The following is a 6,034-nucleotide window of genomic DNA, read 5'->3' on the forward strand; positions in this document are numbered from 1 at the left end:
AGCCAGAAGGGCTTCTACATTTTAACGCGGACGCGGGGGTGAACTGAAGGTAGCGACATGCACAAGGGCGTCCCCCCTTGACCAGTGGCGTGCCTAGGGTGTAAGGACTGGGCAAGCCCAAATTTTTCGAAGTGTTTGCTGGGTACCCTTTTCTTGAATTAGGTATACACTGTGTTACTAAGTAGGTACCTATGTTCGTTATAAAACTTATAAAAAATGTGAACATACCGAATCAAATCTTCTAAATCTTCACGCGCGCCCGCAAACAGTTGAGTCAAACGTTTACCATTACAATCATATTAAAAATCTATATCTATAAATTATATAAAACTGTATGACATTATATTATAAAATTGTACAGATCATTTATATTCTAATTCAAAACGCCGATCTTTCTGAAGGAAATATTATATAACATCAGAATAGAAGTAGGTACCTACTTAGGTGATTGTTTTAATTAAATTAACAGCTCTTTCTCAATGACAGTCATTGTTAATTCAGAAAGGCGTTCTTGGCCTTGTGTATTTCTTAAATACGTACCTACGTATTTAACGCTGAGAAAGCACGCTCCGTGGAAGAACAACTAGCAAGAATCGTAAATACCAAAATATGTGCAAGTTTCATCAGAAAGCTTCTTCTAACCAATTCTCATTCATGAAATCGATTAATTCGTAAACATTACAATTAAAATTTGGTTTATGTTACTTACTGCACAAATCGGGAGTTGGTTTTGATGAAGAAATTAATCGTTGTTTTACAGTAAAGTTTAATGATTTTACCTTCCTCGCTGAGCACAAAGCAAACCATCACAATTTACAATACAATCTGTGTCGCGACACTTATTTTATCACAAAATTCGAAAAACTTAACCTAAATTACACCGGTATAATCACGCGCTAAACCATACTAACAATAATATTCACGACGTTCGTTCGCGCGACGCGCAATCGTAACTATCTTCACACTGTTAAAGCCCGGCTTTGTTGGCCATATAAATTGCTATAGAATTCTATAGATAGGTATGTAGCTACTTCAACGAAATTTCATACGTTAGAAGAGATAAGCGCAAAGCCCGGTAAAAGCCCACGAGTGCAAGCGAGAGAACTATATGTCACTCAAGAAGGACACCGCACTGTTTATACAAAGTACGACTTTATTTAGATAGCAAGAAGGATGAAATTAAAAAGTTTGACTCGAATTCGACATTGTTTGTTGGTGAGTTTTCATTGAATTTCGGAGCAAATTTTGAATTGCTCGTTGCGCGCGAATATTCAAAAGTGAATTTGGGTATTTTCCTGTCTCGTAGCGAATTCCTTAGGCAAGCCGGGCTTTTCGGCTTGTATGAACGTACCGCCACTGCCCTTGACGGGGACCACGAACCTCGGCTTGGGCTGTCGCTTGAGTGGAGGAGGCCAGAAGGGCCCTAATCGGACGGGCGACTTAAACCGGCGTAATCTGTCTTTGTCTAGCTAAATCAGATTAGCCTATTTTTAAAGAAAAGTTACAACGTTCAAAAATCTATTCATAGAATGTTTCTTAATTACAACTATAGTGTAGAATGCAAAAGGAATGCGTTCAAATTTCACACGAACAAGAACTGACGACGCAATCAGCGAAAATATTTGTTATATTTCAGTAAAATACGAAATAGCTTCAGAATAACATACAATTACCTGATCACTGATGTAGACGAATTTAAAAGTATATATTTTAACCGACTTTTAAAAAAAGGAGGAGGTACTTTCTTTTTTTATGTATGTGTCGTGGCCATATCGTTCATTGGCTCATTTCATGGAATGATTGATTTTTAAAATATTTTATGGAGTCCCTATATTTTATACGATCTAGCCAAATGTGGATAACAAAATCGTCAAAGATTTAAGTTTTAACGATCTGGTCAAACCTTATACATAGTTACGAGTTATACTCTTTGGGTCAAAATATGTTGGCCACATCACTAAATGGTCGCATTTCATGAAATGGTCAATCATTTCATAATACACTTACACTAATACTTAGTTAGGAAAGCTCTGATCTCATACGAAAAATTATTTCAATACATTTAGAAACTGGTAACAATATGAACTATGCTTAAATATAAAATTGAGAGAAGGGTAATGGGTAAAAAATAAAAGAAAATTCATATAGCTGCTATAATTTATTTGTAAAAAAATATTCTACTCACTACATAGCCAATATATCAGTTAAAATTTTAATAATTTAAGTATCCATCCCTGCGTAAGTCACATTATTTATCATCTATACAACAATAATTAATGTTTCACAATGAGTATTCCGGTGAAATGTTCTCACGGTATACTATACCGATAATTTATGCTGAAACTTACGATTAAACGTGATTTCAAACAACTTTATGGTCCATAAGCTTATTCAAAAAGTAGAGTATTTATACTATAATAATACCTCTTAATACGTAATTTGAGACAAGGTAATGTTAGTTTAACAGTATAGTTGAAATCTATCACGGAAGATCTTATTATTAGATTTACATTGACTTGGAATTGAACAGTACTGCGGAGTTGGACTCGCAACTTGCAGGTTCTCACTTAAGAATAAAGAAGTAGAGAAAGCCCTAGTACTGACACCTGTCCCACAAGACGCGAGGCCAATCCCGCAGTACAAGAATTATTTTAATTGACAATTATTTTTATTAAAAATATTATGCAGAGTACTCTCTAACGAGACGTACGAACAATGCCCATTTCTACTTATCACAAATTTATTGCTTTTCGGGAAATACACACATTCTACAAATTATATCACATTTCGGTTACAATACTTTCAAGATTTACATCAAATGGAAAAATAATAATAATTTAAACAGAAGACGAAATTGAGTTCAGCTTTCAGTCTTTTGTGTTTGCAACGTGGTTTATTGGATATCAAAATCAAGAGATTCATATTGGGCAGTGACGCTCTAAAATTAACTTTTTTTAAAAAATTCGAGTATAGAAAATTTGAGATAGCAAATAAACATGATATTATGCTTATAAATTGCTGATTTTTAGATGACATTGCATGTTTTTATCGCCATGTTCATCTATTTAATATATAAAAAAAAAAAAATACAAAAATTACATAAACTAGACAACGTCACCAATAATCGAAAGACTGTTACGTCACTGTATTAAAATTCAATATTTCAGCATAAATTATAATAACACGAAGCATAACTGGTACCCTGTACCGTCCTGTTCCTAACAATGGACAAACGTAATCACAAACACATGCTTGTTAGCTCGTAAGCGCACACGACACAACCGGTATGTTAGTAACTTAATAATATCATCAACACGTAAAACCAATATCCGTAAATTAACCTAAAAAAGTAATAAATAACCAATTGGAAGATCGACAGAAGCTGCGCGTAAATAATAATAATCACTCGACGAATCAAATTACAACGCAATAATTGGGACGTTTTAAAAGAACTAACCGCTATTACTAACACAAATGTACAGAATAAAATAATGAATAAAAAAATAATACTGTATCACTACTGCGAGCAGCAATGTGGAGTGAAATTAAAACTGCTGTCATAATTAATATTACCACTGTTTTCAATTTACATTTAAAATAATCCTACTACCTAATTCAAGCTTAACATAAATTCTTTTAAATATACATATATGTATAAAAAAACACGGAATACTTATAATTTCAATGCTGATCATGTTAAAATATATAGAGAGCTTTATAGCTGTTAGAGAGCGTTTTGATACATTTTTATTGTCAAAGAATCATTCAATTCACGTTTACGAAAGAGCGATACTTAGTACTACGAGAACTAACAATAATCCCAACGTCGAAGGATAAATAATCTCAAAATTTTAAAGCTTTTAAATACGATAAGTCGCACGTGAAATGTACGAAAGTATGAAACATAGCTGCAACAAAAAATTACGTATATCATAGAAGGGTCGAGAAGCATGGTCTAGCTAAAATTATCACAATGTCTCATAGACTGATCTATTTACTGGCCCGTGGGGTTGATCGTTAAATAAATAAATTATAACTAAATTAAGTAGAGTTAAGTAAAGGACGGTGTTAAAAAAAATAATAAAAATAAATAGATACGAACAAAACAGCCCACTTCCGATAACACGTAAGTTAAATGCTTCAAGATTACAAAACTGACCACTTTGAGGTTATTCTCGTAAACATAATGCCTTGCGGTTTGGTTTTTATTTTATTAATATTCAACTTTCAATTCAATTCAACTGGTTTCTTACACGTAGATAAGCATTTAAAACATTGCCATAAAATGAAAAAAAAAATGTATATGTATCACTACTAAATTGGTATATTATAATTATTATTTAATTATTTATTGCTTCAGAAATTCTATACTTTGTAAATACGTTAAGGCGACATTCCGCATTTTAATTAAGGGGAGATTCAATATTATTGCTTCAACACCTCACTTCCCTAAACACTACCCGACAGATGTGAGAAATACTAACATTTCCAATACTGACCGAAATCTGGGCGATAATAAATTAGATACGCATGTAAAAAAAACCTATTTCTACGTAAGAAATAATACATTTACAATATCTTAATACAAACTTAAAACTAAATGAATACTTGCTTCCTGCAATAGGTAACCGTAAATAATAATTTCATCGAATAAAAGAGAGCATTCAGGCAAGGCTTACAATCGCGGGGTTCGTTCATAACCCGTTGACAATATCACGAATATAATTCAAATAATCTCATTAAAATTTCAATGCAAAAATGCCTTTTGAACCTGGCAAATCTCCATAACTCATTGTATCACAATTAGGGGAAATTCGGGAATCCGTTCGTTACAATTACTTTTGTAATTAAATACAAGATGGCGCTTCAAGTCTCAACCTTAACTCCTTAACTTTAAGTAATCATTTCTTTTAAAGTATGAGATAAAATGAAAGCTCAAACGCCATTCAGTTTTCAATCACATGAAAATTTTCTTCAATAATTTCGCCTACATATCCTAGGCACTAGTGACGACACTCGTCTTTCAACGCCTTTACCTACGTCTTTAATAAAAAATAATGCCCTGCTTATAAGTAATACTTTTTTATACAATTTAAAAAAAATCTCCAAGTTTTAAGACTTTTCAAGCTGCCCGGAAAGTTCAATAAGTAGGTACTTAAATTTGAAAAGTATTGTATATAAACTTGTTATTGTTAAAAATATAACATATTATTATATTTATGTACAAAAATATTTAATTCACTTTTACCACAGTATTAATTATTGCTTTGATTTGATAATTGAAGCTTCAAATTTAAGTACTTACCTTGACACTAATATATTATGTGAAATTAATATTTTTATTATATTGTCTTGAGACACTGGCCTTAAATCACTACTGGTATAAAACGAATGGGAACATTTACATTTCATAAAAATATATACTCTTCCATATAAAAAACTCGTTCAAATAAAAAAGATTCAACATCAGATCTCCTAAAATAATTATGTGTCTAGGTTATTTTTGGATTATTTTCAAACAGCGTCATTATAGTAGAGCCATTTTAATAGGCAACATTTGACAGTTCAACAAAATTCAACAACGTAACCTAGTAACACGACATAGAATAACATGATATTTCGTTTTGTTAGAACTGCACATTTGCTTAACTTTTTTCAATTACGATTACATATTTATAATAATAATGACCGATACAAGTTATTTTAAGATTTCATTTTACTGATAAACCATCCTAAACATAATAAACAATTTCTGAATTGAAGAACTGACGTCGCTACAATTTTGTGTCAATAAACCTTTTTTCTTTTTAAATACTAGAGACGTTACTCTAAAAATCGAAATCTGACATCTAGAATCGAATGCATTGATTACTTGTGAATAAAAATCATCATAAATTAATAAATTCGATTGACAAATGTTTCAAATCCGTATCGATTAATACACTTTAATCGATGTTTTTAAGCAGGTTACCTCTCTTCGAAGATAAAATTGATAGACGTCAAATGTTGCCTATTAAATTGGCTCGACTATAGT

The sequence above is a fragment of the Colias croceus genome, chromosome 11 (assembly GCF_905220415.1).
Source record: "Colias croceus chromosome 11, ilColCroc2.1".
Taxonomy (NCBI): domain Eukaryota; kingdom Metazoa; phylum Arthropoda; class Insecta; order Lepidoptera; family Pieridae; genus Colias; species Colias croceus.